Here is a 15,905-nt window from a genome sequence, read left to right as displayed (position 1 = left end):
GTCTATATTATATTGCTGACAGGTGAAAATGTCGACTCTGACTTGTTCGACACCAAAATGTCGAACTACAAAATTAGCGAACGGCCAAATCACAGATTTCTTTCCAATGGAAAAAAATTGGTTGGCCAAGCACCAACGGCACACATAAACAAATATATTTAAGTGGGGGGGGCTGCACCCACCGCACATCCCAACATGGGGGGCAGTGCCCCCCACACCCCCCCCAACTAAATATTCTAACTCCGAGACCACACTACAGTCAGGGAAAGGGAAAGTGTAAGAGAACGGCCAACTGATTTCTTTCTGTTGGAAAGAAATCTGTGATTTGGCCGTTCGCTAATTTTGTAGTTCGACATTTTGGTGTCGAACAAGTCAGATTCGACATATTCACTTGGTGACAATATAATATAGACCCAGTGGGCCAACAGTTAATTTTGTATTAATCACATTAGTAGCCCACATTCATTCTTCTTGTTAAGGAGAGAGATTCATGTTAACTCATTTCAGCTGAACTTTCAAGTTCCACTTGAAAAATTTAAAAGGATTCTTAGTAGTTTACATGATTTTCCACTAGTAATCACTTGTACCCCCATTTAAATAAGGTTCATGTTTCAGAAATATCACTGCGTCATGATCGTATGTTTATTTTGTAATTCTTTCTATGCTTGCCATTAATTCTTATTTAATTACGTCTTATTATAAAATGAAACATTATTAAAAAGCTTGTTGACTTGCTCCAAAATTATACCATCAAAGTTTGTACTCCAAAATAAATGTATGTTTTGGGGTAAACAATAAAAATCTAGTTAGCTGCAGTCTGATTTTTATCTCATGTTTAGGCTGTTCATTCAGTAAAGTGACCAGCCCAGAACAAAAAAAAAAAAATCACATCAGAAAGTATGAATCTGTTACAAAAAAACCCACATCTGAACAATTTTTCCCGAAAAATATTTAAATACTAACAAATAACTTACAATTACAGAGATGTCAATCAGCAACTTACCCATTCAGTCTCAGTTAACTGGCAAGGTGATAATTTAAATAATAAACTTCTTTTGTTACTGAAAGTCATGTTAGCTTTTATAGCTTTGGACACCATGGACCTGTCTTTTCACCTTGATAATATGCTTCTCATCAGCAGACTACAGGTATGAAAAACATTTAATAGTAGTAACAACAGTTTAACTCTGGTTTCCCACATTTAAAACAACATAAAAACAGTTTGTTCACCTTAAATGTATTCCCTGGGGATGATGCCTGTTATAAATGGAAATACTAAGCAAATGATTTTATTTTCTTCGAGGGACAATTATTCGGACAAAAATTTGGAGTGGCTATGAGGGCAGCATGTGCACCTCCTTTTGATAATTTTGTAATGAGCTACTGGGAAAGTAACAGTCAATTTATGGAGTCCTGGTCTCTTTATGCAAGATTTTTGGATGATATATTTATTTTATGGAATGATTCCGAAACTAGGTTATGTGAATTTATAGAATATATTAATAATACAGTTCATTTTTTTTTAATTTACATATAGTAGTGACAAGAACAAAATTATATATCTGGATGTTGATTTAAGAAAAGGCTATGTTAAACAGAAATATTGTCTAGTGTATATCGGAAGCCAACCTTCTCTAATGGCTTTTTATATTTTAAAAGTATGCATTCTAAACATCAAAAGAAAGCAGTAGTGAAAGGTCAGCTAGTTTGGCTGGCAGGAATAGTTGCTGATTTGGATGTGTTACACCAAGACTGTGACGTCTTAGCAAAAATGTTTTATAAAAGAGGGTATCTACTTGAATTTGTGATGGATATCAAGAATGAAGTTTTAGCTAAGGGGAGGAGCGGCTATTATGTGCTGCTTATTGATCTCAATTGGAATCCTAATACAGACCCTTCAAATCTGCGTGCTTCTTGTAATAATTCTGGCAGCAACAATTTTGACATCTTTGGTTGTAACAATTAAGTTTTTGTCACTACATTTACTGCAGATAGTGGGATCATTTAGAACGTCCTGTATAAGAAATGGGCTCTTGAGTGGCAGGGTATTACTGGATAAAGTGGGTGAAAAAACATGTTTAATTTATAGGAAAGCTAAATCCCTTAAGAATTATTTAGAAAATAGTAATTCTTCAAGAGATATGAATAATGTGCGTAGGACTAATAGGGGTATGTTAAGTGTGGATGTTGCCCCCAATGTTTTATATATTGGTTAAAGACAATTTTCAAATTAGAAATGTAACTTTTAAATTAAAGGGAAGATATTCTTGTAATTCTGGAATGGTAGTTTATCTGGCTCAGTGCAGATTGTGTCCAGCATCTTATACTGGAAGAACTTCCAGAAAGCTAAAAGAAAGTATTTATGAACATTTGTTTGATTTCGCAAGTGCACATGTACCAATGCACTTTATAAACATGCTGAAAAAGAAAATGCACATAGTTTTGGCTTTTTAGTTATAGGGCAGATTTGTAGTGATCCCCAGGATTTGGTTACAGAAGAACATTTAGAGAAATGTGAAGTGGAATGGCAATTAGAACTGAATGCCACTAGTCTCCTTGGGCTCAATGAATCTTGCTCTATTAATACTATCTTGAGACTGAAATATTATAATGCTTGATTGACTTAATCATTTTAATCACCTTTTTTAATTGTTTGATTGATGAGGTTAGATCATTGGAGCAGTTTTTATCATGTGACTTCTATAATGGCATTTTTAAGTGTGATTTCACTGTGATACTTATTGTTCTGATGACGTTCCAGTAAGGAGAACAAAAGTGCTTCACAACTGGAATAATGTTTTTTTCCTTATTTTTACTGGGTGTTGTAGTTCCTGCATTACAGGATGTTCTTGTTTTGGTTATTAATTTGTAAATTCAACTTGCTGGGTATTTCTAGTATTTGAGTTACAAATGGAACCATGATAACTTCAGTATTTCTCTTTGTCTACTTTAAAGCACATTGTTTCTTTCATCTTTTATGTAGTCTTAAAATAAATACAGGCCTGCCACTAAGTAGTATCTATATTATGGCAATATGTATCCTTTAGGGTTAAAAGAAATGAGACATTTGGCTTCTGAACCAATTTCTGAGTATGCGAACAAGCTAGATTTACATTCAGATGTTGAAAACAAAATAGGTACAGCTCTCTCACTCTGCAACGTTTGTTTTACCCTTTCCTAGGCACATCAGATATAATGTTAACACATACTCATAGCCCGTTCTTTCCCCATACACATTTTAAATAATGTTAAGTATAAAATGAATTGCCCACCATATAGGCCCCCAGCTTATCCTATCTTGTTTTTTTCTCTGTTGCTCCAGAGATGCTGAACAGTACCACCCTTTCTTTCTTTCTCTGTCTCTATCCCTCAGTTTTTTCTACTGCTGTGGTAATTTTACATCTAAAACTAATCTATCTGATTTTCCTTTGATGACAGAGGAAGCTACTGTTGTTCTTTCTAGATGAATTACATTTGGTTACATAACAGTGATAACTTAAATTGACCTGTCCGCTCTTGTGGTCTGCTATAAACTTCCTGTGTTTGCAGATGCTGTTGTTTTATTGTGCTGGCCTGTGACAGGGCCAACCTGCAATGAACTCTGCTACCAGATTTGTCTTGAAAAGTACTCCCATACCATCTAGGAACTAACCTGCTTACTCATGTTATACATTACAGTGTGCTTGTGATGCTATAAGAGCTCTGTTCTGTGCTGTGTTAACCTGCCTCTGAAACTGGTTTCGCTGGCTCAGCTCTGGTAAGAGAAGAGGCTATTTCTGTTGTTTCTAGATGAATTACAATTGATTACACACTAGTGTTAACTTTAATTACCCTGTGTGCTCTTGAAGTCTACTTTAAACTTGTGTTTGTGGATGCTACTAATCTAATCTCTTAGCCTATAACATGACCAGTCTGCCTTGAACTCTGCTAGTGGACAGACACAACATCTGAGAAGTGACATTTTTATTTATTTTATACATTAGAGTAGGCTATTCCTTGTTTGTATGAAACAGCCCTATCAGACAACCTCATTAAACTTTTCAACCACAGCTTCTTCATTAGATATATATCAGCAACCTGGCGAACAGTACTTCTCTACAAAAGGGAGACCTGACATCAGTCTTGGCAACTATAGACCTCTCAGCCTTATCCAGCATCATGTACAAAGTGACAGAACGCATTATCAAGGACTTCATAAACAGAAGCATAGGGAATCTACAGTCTCTAGACCCTAAGCAATTCAGTTTTGTAAAAGGTAGACTAAACCTAGCTGTTTTTGAAAGAGTCATAATACACTAGATTAGGGTAACTCCATCAGCACAATTTACAGAAACGTAGTCATGGTTTTTGCATTATACATCATTGACAAATTGGTCAAACTCACAATAAATTCCATTGTAACCCATTACATTTTCAACTCACTCATCAATAGGCAATATTCTATTAGAATTTATGACACACAATCCTGCAAGGGACTTGCCACAGGTGGTATACTCCAGGGCTGTGTTTCGCGGTCACTTCTATTTGGCATGTACCTGTCTCATGTCAAATCTGACATTAAAGTCTTCGGGATGATTAGTTTACTAGATGATTGCAAGATTGGCATTGTTATCCACATCCCTGCGGATACTCAGACCCACTAAGATGGCCTAACTCAAACAAATGGAAAATGTCGGGATCACTGTCTAAAGCTGTATGCCAGAAAATGCAGCATTGTACAAGTTGGGAAACAAGAACTGACAATCCCCTAAAACAAGAATAAAATAGCATGAGCCACATCAGTTAGTGAAAATAATCTATAACTAGCCCTCGAACAGTTCCACACTTGGTACCAAAGAAAGCAACAGCAAACCATGCTGCAAAGAAGTAAACCCACAATATATGATTACGTGTTATTTTCACTAATTGGTGTGGATCCTGCTGCATTTCTTCTTAGTCTGGAGTGTCTTTGAATCCCCTAGAACAGACGCTGTCATTACAGATCTAGACATCTCCGTGGATAATAAATTATGACAATCACAAATCCACTGCCATTACGAAAACCTGCTACCCTTCCCCAGTGATTAATTTAAAACTTATTGCCAAAAAATATAACAAAAACTACTAATTTATCACACTTTAAAATACTACTTAAAGTTCACTTATCCAACAAATGGTTACACTCCTGTAGTGGCCAAGGATAGGTTCTCTGATTTTTCCGTACAGCACCTATCTTACCTATCTTATCTTCCCTCTTTATCTATATCCCAGGCAGGGCCAGTCTTTGGTCAGCTGATGCCCTAGACAAAAGGGCTGCACAGCTCCCCTGCCACACTCCACCCGGTGCCCCCATCCTGGTCTATCTATACCATCCAGATTACTTTTTTCCTTCATTTTTCTCATGGTATGTCTTACTCTTCAGTTTTTCCTGTATTCACTCAACACATTTTAAAGAAACCATTTCTTTACTACAAAAAATAAACAAATAAATTCTGGAAAAGCACCCCTGCTAGAGCGGCGCCCTAGGCAGCCGCCTAGTTAGCATATGCCTAGGCTGGCTATGATCCCAGGCTCCCCAAAATGGTTCTCCTGTACTTTCTATCACTTAAAACCTAGAGGTACACTAAGTTGCTATTTGACCTATAACAGCCTGCTGCTAACAAAGACTTTCAATTTAAACTATGTAAATGGTTAGACTTTTAATACAGATGTTTACACTTACTGCCTCTTACTCTATGTACATACTTTCTATTATCTGCATATATATATATATATATATATATATATATGTGTGTATGTGTGTGTGTGTGTGTGTGTGTGTGTGTGTGTGTGTGTGTGTGTGTGTGTGTGTGTGTGTGTGTGTGTGTGTGTGTGTGTGTGTGTGTGTAAACACCCTTATGTTTGACTCGATATAAGTAATCTAACTCTGTTTAATTACTCTGTATATATATATATATATATATATATATATATATATATATATATATATATATATATATATATATTATAATCTATCTGTTTATTAATGTGGAGCTTTTCTTCCAGGACCTCTGCTGAAAAAGGACTTTTGTCCAGTCAGACTTTCCTGGTAAACAAATGTAAAATAAAATAAATAAATATAGCCTCTCATAAACTACGGAGGTTGTTGTTCTCTTCTATTCATTCCTCCTCAGGCCCACGCTAGAATGCACCCTTTGGTATGCAGCTATCCAAACACCAAACACAACTTGAAAAATCCCAGTAGTTCCATAGCAAAAAAAAAAATCTTACCTCAGGTAACCTCTGTATGTGACCCAGAGCATCTAAAATCTATAGCTCTCTCATTTGTCTCCTGCATAGCCCTACAGGGAAATTTAAGTCAGATCTATAAAGCTATAAATGATCCAGTCTAGCTTGATCTACTACATGCCTGCAAAATGGATAGTCAAGGGACCTAAATCTATATTGCAATATAAATAAGACTTCTTAGAGCGAAAACTATTTCTCTCAAAGATTTCTCCACTGGGACAAACTTACTCTCTTTGTAAAGCAAAAAACATGTTTTTCATTATCTTCAACCCTATGGATGAGAAACTGCAAATTTACCCCAGACTGAGCTCTGCTATCCCTTACAGATTAGGACAGTGACTAGTTGGGTGTATCAGTAGTCTGCAGTCGCTAGGCTTCAAAAGGCTTAACTAGTCTATTGTGTAGTAGCAAACTATGAACCTATGAACAAAATAATTATTTAAAACTCCCAGGTGTCTGGTGGTGGTTCAGATAACACAAACCATCTCTGGTGCTCTGTGTTGTCCCAACTAAATCTGACTGACTTATGGAACAAAAAAGCCATTTCTACCAACTTGTGCTGAGACAACCCAATCTGAACGACTTAAGGGACCAAAAAAGTCATTTCTACCATCTTGTGCTGAGACAACAGAATCTGACGGACTCTTGGGACAAAAAAAGCAATGCCTTGCATCCTATATTGTTCCATCCTGATCTGACTTTTTTCTCGTGGTACCAGTTTTTCAGATGATGTCATAAGCGTAGTGCGCATCCACAGTTCAAGGTAGGTGAAGGTCTCCATTTTGATGCACTACTTTAGTCAAACAGCTTTGAATCAGTGAATCTTAATGTTTTAGAGGTACTTTCAGTGCTTTATAGCAGCAATCTACATCTGATTATGTTTGCATTTGAGATGCAGATGTGCAGATAATCTAAGGACATGAGTAACAGTCTGCAAATAATACCCCATTTTAACAGAGCCCACAGCTGACAAGGATGACTGCATTTTAAAAGTATCAGTAACTGGCTATGTCACTGCTTGTTGCAAACCTTTTAAAATGAGCATTTGATATAAGTTTCTGTTCATTTTTTTTTTGCTTCACTTTCTCATAATCAGGTTTAATACTGATGTATTAATCATTGTAATTACCTTACAGGATACAGAGCCTTTGGCAGTGGAATGGTCTGTATCTCAGACTGGATGTAGTCATAAAGACTTACTTACACAACTATGTCTGTACTGCTATGAGTAATACAGACACATTACAGTATCTACCTTCAAGCTATTTCCTATAGTCAGAAGAGGAGGAATCAACAGAAAAGGGCCTTTAACTGTAGGCATATCCAACAGCTGAGAACACCAGATGTGCAAACATATAACCAACGTAATTGCACGATGTGATGAGCTGCCTGAATTACAAATAAGGAGCACGTGCTAAGTGCAAACATACCCATGAAATAAGCCCAGAAAAGCAGAGTGCAGATCGTTTATATCAGTCGTAGTTACTGTAGGTATTCATTATGACTGCTGCAAGTTTGTACTTGGCGGAAATACCACATTTCCCTTAATAGGAATTGTTTGCAAAATGCTGATCTCATTAGCCTTTTTTTAACACGTTTGATGGCACCAGTGACAGTGTGAATCATAGTTTACTCTTTACTCACTCACTTCAGCTGTCACACTAATGCTAATTATATCTGTTGCCATGCATCCTTAAAAGGGCTGATTGTTCTCAAGTTTTGCAATGTTTCTGTATCATTCAGCTGTCAAATACTTCAATTTGAAAATGGCATTTTGGTACAAGTTCATAATTTGCTAATTTAACTAAAATTTACAGCATCTGAGAAATAAATCCTACAGACCAACATATTTGCTACTACAAACAGTACCAGCCCTGAATATCTACAGAGGTAGCAGTTTAGTTTTCTTGTGGTACAGCATGTTAGCCAAAGCAGTGAGGCTTCAGAAGTACATGGAAAATGTAGTGGAATGAAAGATATACAAAGTTCCAGAGAAAAGTAAGAGTACATACATCATGGATGCTGTGCAATAATTATCAGAAGCATCCCAGCATACTGTAAGCATCAAACTACAAAACCTCTGAAATTGCAATAAAACAGGTCTGCTTCTTCTGTTGCATGAGCTCAGGCAAAATTATATTTATGTAAAACGTGGGTGTCACTAAGTTCTAAGAAATGCACTGAGCATCATAATATACTGATGTATTGTAACACAGCTTCTAATAGCCATGTTCCTTAAATAGGACTTGTATGACAGGCACAGAGCTCGCTTTTGTGACATTAGTGGTCCTAGCTCATATGGCAGAAAGTCAGAGGCTCAGAAATGAGTCAAGAAGATCCAACAGCCAAGATCCAGCTTACCTCTACTTGTAAGTGAAACAGAGGGTTGGAGATTTGCATGATGCTGTATTCCTCCCTACACTGGAGACCAGCAGTTGACAGAAGACAGGTAACACCCCAACTGGGGGTTTGCTGATGTCCAGTGAAGTTTGCATATGTTAGCACAATTGATCTTCTGCACTGGCATTACCATTTACTATCCAGTGGTGATGGTGTGTGTGTGTGTGTGTGTGTGTGTGTGTGTGTGTGTGTGTGTGTGTGTGTGTGTGTGTGTGTGTGTGTGTGTGTGTGTGTGTTGTGGGGGAGGGGGAGTGAGTCAATCTAAAATCCAGTTCCCACAGTAATTCAGGTAAGTAAGTCTTGTATTGCTCTGCTCATACCACTATCTATCTTATATAGGGTCAAACAAAAAGGAACAAATAGCCAGATAATGAGTAGTCAGTCAGTCTAGCAACACGAGATCAGCATAAAGGGCAATCTACACTACTCACCCCAATAAATAAACACATAAATAAATAAATAATGTATTCACAAGGATTAGGAAATGAACAATGAACTATGGTGTACAACAGCCTATACGTCTAGTAGGTATTCAGCACAGATTACACCAATGAAAGATGGAAAAGAGACTGCTATGGCCTTATAGCAATTTTTAAACTTTCACAATGGACATCTTAGAAGCTGCACAAATAATTATTTAGCACAACAAAGCATAGTACATGAAAACATTTACATAAACAACTGGGAAACTAGTGCTAGGACTTGAAACCAGGCCCTTTGAAACACAATTAGATTATTCTACCAGCTGAACTTTTTTTTAAAACAAGAAACATCTTTTATTAAATTACCACTTATGACATAGGCAATCATACATTTATATAAATGGAAAACAAACCATACTGATATAATTTTACTTGCAAACATTATATATCACTGATAATCTAGCCAACGCCTGTCAGTCAAATGTTACATAGCTCATTCAAATCCTGCCTTCTTTTAAACCTCATTCCTGCTCTACATGTATTGTTCCCACAATTCCCATTTTTTTGATGTAATTTGCTCCTACCCTTTTCTAACGATCCCATTTCCAGTTGTTTTATCTCTGTTACTATATTCACTACTTCTAGAACAATTGGTTTAGACTTTGATTTCCATTTTCTAGTAATTGCTTTTTTGGCAGCAACCATAACTAAACTCAGCAAGGCCTTACTATGTCTAGGCAATTCTGATTCTGTATCATAGCTCAAAAATCATTTCCTAAGTTATACCAGTTTGTTGGGTGGCCATGGTGGTGCAGCAGTTAACATTGCCATCTCATAGCAAGAGGTTCTCCAGTTCGATCCTCGGCTGGGGTGCCTTCTGGGTGGAGTCTGCATGTCCTCCCAGTGGTTGCAATGGTTTCCTCTGCATGCTCCAGTTTCCTCCCACATCTCAAAGACATGCTGTAGGTGGATGGCACACTCTAAATTGGCCCTAGGTGTGAGTGCGTGCATGTGTGTGCCTTCTGTGGAAGGTTGGACACCGGGCTGTCAACTCGACACCATAAAAATCCACTGCCAATCATGAGCAGACAGGCAATCTGCTGTGGCGACCCCTAACCAGGAAAAAGCCGAAAGAAGAAGAAGAAGTTATACCAGTTTGCTCATCCAGTATTCCTGATAGAGAAGTCTGCAGAAAATTTTTGAAGTCTGCCAACTCATTACACTCCCAGAAAATATGTTCCTAATTACCTTTTTCTTCCCCAATACATATTTGGGAAACATATATATCCCTTCATTGTTTCTTTATGAATGGCTTACCCAATCTGTCTTCCCAATCCTTTCTAATCTCCTCTAATTGATTCTTATAGTTGTTCCACATTCTACTAAAAAACTCTGCCAGTGCTGGTCTTTCACTTAGGATCCCCCTATTTCTTTCTCTTTGCCTATACTCTGATATCAAGCCTTGCTAGAGAAGGCAATCTCTAGCCTGCTGTCCAAATAAATTCTTGGCCTCTTCTCATTCTATTACCTTTCCCTCTCTGATTATTTGCTCCCAATACTTTGTTTTTTTGTCAGTTTTCTCCAATAAATTCCAGCCACCTATTGTCTGTATCCCTAATTGCAGACATCCCTATTGGCAGAATCTGCTTTCTCCATTCCCATATTGGCTTAGTTCTTAGAATAATTTAAGCTACTTTATGAATATAATATTCTGTATGGTTATTGTTACTCTCCTTAAGGATCTGCATCCAAAATCCCAGTCTCTCCTTGTTTTTTGAGCTTCCCCCTTGTTTCGTCATCATCCCTTTTGACTTTGAATTATACCTTTCTGTTTGTGCTATGTACAGGAGCCTTAACTGTGTAGCTTTGAAATACCCCTTCAGATTGGGTACGACCAGCTGAACTTTAAGGAAGAATCAGCCCACCAGTACTGTCAGTCCTGCTAAGATATTATAAGGAAGAATCAGCCCACCAGTACTGTCAGTCCCGCTAAGATATTATAAGGAAGAATCAGCCCACCAGTACTGTCAGTCCTGCTAAGATATTATAAGGAAGAATCAGCACACCAGTACTGTCAGTCCCGCTAAGATATTACTGTAGTATTATTTATTATTTATTAATCTGTATTTGTCAGGCAAACATACCAAATATGTAAATGTCTAATGTCAAGTGCTACATGTCAAGGCATAGCAACAAAATTATGAAAGCATGCAGCAGAAGAACTGGCACAGTTGCGTTGAAAGAACAGGGAGAGAGCCAAAGTAAATTATTAGTACCTTACAGCTGACAAGGTATTTGTTATGTACGTGAGCTGTACGAATTCTATTGAACAAATGTCAAACCAACTATTGTGGTTTCATTTCTTCTTCTGGTCTATTTGTAAAAAATGACAGCATAAATGTATAAATCCACTAGAGAGTCAAAAAAGAAACCAAAAAGAAAAGAAAAAGTTTTAACACGACAGCTTTGAATCAAAATTAATACGTAAATATTGAATACTGAACACTGAATATAAACATGCAGAACTGTGACAAAATCTGGGCCAGATTACAAAAGAGTTGTTTTTAGTGTAAATCTGCCTTGACTCTGAAAGACCTGCTCTCAGTGAAAGTGACTAAGCCTATCTATAAACAGGCTTACTACGGAGACTAGATTCCAAAACATCTGCTCTCAGTGTAAGTGGTCACTTACACTGAGAGCAAGTCTTTTAGAATCAAGGCCCCTGTATACTGAATATTATACCATGACCCCCCCATTATTATTCCAAAACGTGCACACTGATTGGCTAGCGTGCCCGTTGTAAATCGAGTTATACTAATGGAAAAAGGTCCGGTCGCCTGGACTTTTTTCCATTAGTATAACTCTCTTTTTAAAACACTGTCTCGCTATGTTAAATGGGTTTAACATAGTGAGACAGCTTTAAAAATCTCCGTTGCTTATTTTAAAGCTGTCTCGCTATGCTAAACCCATTTAACATAGCGACAGGTTTTAAAAGCAACGGAGAAAGCAAGATCTCCGTTGCTTTTTTTTAGTGTTTCGCTATGTTAAATGAGTTTAACATAGCGAGACAGTTTTAAAATAAGCAACGGACATCTCCGTTGCTTATTTTAAAGCTGTCTCGCTATGTTAAACCCATTTAACATAGCGAAACACTAAAAAAAAAAAGCAACGGAGATCTTGCTTTCTCCGTTGCTTTTGCCCAAAGCTCTGATGTACTGCGCAGGCGCGCAGTACATCAGAACTGCCGCGGATGCCAGACATCTGCGGAAGGGCAGCAAACAGGCATTATACTATGCCATTATTTAAGAAAAGTAATAGTTTCTTTTCTTAAATAATGTCATGGTATAATAGCAATAACCCACTTCTGGGTGTGGGTAATGCTGTATTTACCTACGGTTGGCTTTGTTTGGTCCCTCAGGCTTCACCCTTGGGACCAAACCATGCCAACCGTGGGTAAATCCAGCATTACCCACACCCAGGCGTGGGTTATTGCTATATTATAAATAAACATGAAGGTATCTCATCAGAGAACATACACTTTTTATAGCACAAATGCCACTGTTTAAAGCACTGTGCTAGGAAGAGCAAACATGGCATATAAATAATTTTTGTTATAACACTGCTGCTTATCTGTCTTATATGTAGCATTAGAGTATGTACATTTCTTTTTGCAGACCCATGAGCTTTATGTTTGGTTTAACACGTTTTGAATGCCACACCATGCTTTCTTTCTCACAGCTAAATAGTTCATGAACTTCAGTCATACCCTGACTTGGGAATGGGGTCCAATCCTGCCACAGTATTAGCATCCCAAAACATTTGGTGACATTAAAAAAAGAGAAAAATGTAAATGCTGTACTGTATGCATCTGTCAATTAAAATAAATCTAGACCAGAAACACAAGTAACAATTAACAAATAGACACTGTTATTATAAGAAAATGTAATTTTAAGGCTACAGAGAAGGACAATGCCTATACACCTGCATAACAATTTTTACATCATTTTTCTATAAATATTTATCTTGTTTGGTCTTAACCAACCATCACAGCCTCATTTGTTCTTGACAGATTTGAGTTGGGAATTCTACTCGCTGTGAACTGTGAAAAAAAAAAGTATCACTTAATATTCTGATCAGCAAAGTTCAGTAGATTTCCAATTTTTATTCATTCTAAGCATTCAAAAATAATGAATTAGTAGAGGCCCTTATCTTCCTATATCATAGTGAAAAAGTCCTAACTTAACCAGTTTTCTTTCACAGATTAAGTCCTTCATTCTGTTCTCATTATTACCTTTTGCATCTTTTTATTTTGGATCCTTGTTTTTATGTAATGCCCACAAGACATTCTCCAATTTTAGTTTTGTCATTACAACTGTAGAATACAACTCTAAAGTAACATCAGATTTCCTTGATTTCATGTATTCAAACATGCCTAAGTTTTTGGAACAATCCCGGGATATGCTTTTCATACCTTCATTCTGAATGAAATGAGTCAGTCCTCATGGATATCTAGATCTTTTTATTCTTCTGTCCTTTCTAATGTCTCATTCCATGGTACAGGAGGTGAGGATAGTCCCTTTATGAATAACAAACGCTTGCTCTTCTTTATGTTCATGCTTACCTTGCCATTTTGTACCCACAGCTTGAAAGAAGAAAGCACATTTTATAAAACTTCACCATCTTAGTCAATGCTTATTGCCTTCCTGTTGAAATGTTGGCACTCATAATGCTAAATGCCGAGTGCTGAAAAGCCTAACAGAAAAAGACCGAACACACAGGATAAGAGTGAATCTCAAAAATCGCTCTCCTCCTTAAAATGTCTTTTTGCAGGGGGCAAGCACCTCTGCACAACCACAACTTATATATATATATATATATATATATATATATATATATATATATATATATATATATATATATACCAACTCCGACATTGCCATACCTCAGAGAAAATGGAATATCCTAAAAAATGGTATATCTGACTTTGTACATACAAGTCCACTCTTTCGGCCATTCAGTCTGTGTGTTTCTGGACTCACCCTATCAGGTCCCAGCATTTCAAAATTGGTTACCCTGTTCATTATTTCTATCCAGATTGGTATCATCACCATATGTTATGTACAACACAGATTAATTTATTTTCATATCAGATAGACACAGATTGAATTACTGCCCTAGGATGGAGTCCTAACATATGTTAATCTGCAACCAATCTAACACAATGATTTGGAAATCTTAATATGTAAAGTCTCTTCACTAATAATGTATCGTCCCCATATGTCAAATGCATTTGCAATAGCACAGATCATCAGCCTGTAGATCATTGTTAACAATGTTCATGATACGTTATAAAAATATTTGCTCTACTGTTACTGCGGACCTTCTGGTATTATAGGCATGCTGATGTATGGCAAAGAAACTTACGGCTTCCAGTTCCTTTCTTCTTTTTAATCCCTCTTTTTCCTAATGGTCTAAAGGAAAAACACCAATGCACATTTAAAAACTATGAAGAAATCCATTAAGCTCCCACTACCCTCTATTTTTGCAAATACAAACTAGCTAGTCATTTTTCTAAGCTAGTAGACTAAAGAATGTACTACCACTATGATTTAAAAGGAAATCAAAAAGATAGTCACTGTTTCTAAAAATTTTAATCAGACATTTAGTTGCAATAGTTACAGTAGAACAAAATGAAATCTAAGATTTTTGGATAATGTGACAGATCTAGGAGCCGTACACTCATACAATGAAGGACAATTCACCAAAGATAGTAACCAGTAGGTATCTAGTTTTAATTTATGTATGAAAGATTCTAGCACAATTGCCAGGTCATGCCAACATAATCAGAGCATAGCAAATGTCCATCCCATTATGGCAGGATTCCAGCAAATACAATGGTAGATTTCCTGTATTGCTAGAGTTTTAAGTAATTTAATAATGATGCTGTTATTCCCCCAAAGATACAGTAAATCAGAACCATGTAAATGGTTCCTAATTCTTCCATTTAGTGGATAAAAGTTGTATGTTATTACAAGCAAAAAAATATATATTATTAAATCAAGGTAATATAGTCTTGATAAGCAGGTGAGCATCAATGAAGATCATTACAGCCTTAAAAAATGTATAAAGTTTTCCATACATTTAGGCCAACAGCAGCAGAGAAGGGGCTAAACATGGTGTGTCTTGATCTACGTTAGCAACAAATACAACTCCAGCTTAGTTAAACAGGATGATGCCTGAAGTTCATCTATTTTCAAATCTCCATAGACAAGGCTCCTTACCATGTCCTGGTCAGCTAAAGGTAACTCACTATGACCCACAAAGCTCACAACTCTTACTTGACCTACTGAAGGTACTCACCATCCAACAAAATATTCTATTCATGGGACACTAACTACCCTTCTACCGACTGGGAAATAGGCACTGCCTCTAACTTATAGGCACAATGTTTTCTGGACATCACCAACACAAACACCCTGGTCCAGACAGTGTGAACTCCAACCAGAGAATCAAACATACTAGACCTAGTACTCACCAACATGAGAGAGCATAGCATCCTCCCCTGTGTCATGTCTTTATTACTGAGGTCGAACCATGAAGCTGTTTCCTTTGAAATAAAAATCAGCCTGGAAAACCCAACTATTGTAAAGGCACTACATCCTACTAAGTGATAGTTTGTAAAAATTCACAGTTCCTCCAAACCCTAAGGACATAGCTACATGTACAGAATTATTCACAGAAACCATGTACAAACATGTAAATTGCTGCACTGAGGCTGCCGTACCCACCAGAAGAAAGCCTAAAGCTAACACGAAA

This window comes from Protopterus annectens, chromosome 16.part0, assembly GCF_019279795.1.
Source record: "Protopterus annectens isolate FY-2018-M chromosome 16.part0, PAN1.0, whole genome shotgun sequence".
Classification (NCBI taxonomy): Eukaryota; Metazoa; Chordata; order Ceratodontiformes; family Protopteridae; genus Protopterus; species Protopterus annectens.
The sequence above is the reverse complement of the archived record's forward strand: the minus strand, read 5'-3'. Positions refer to the sequence as shown.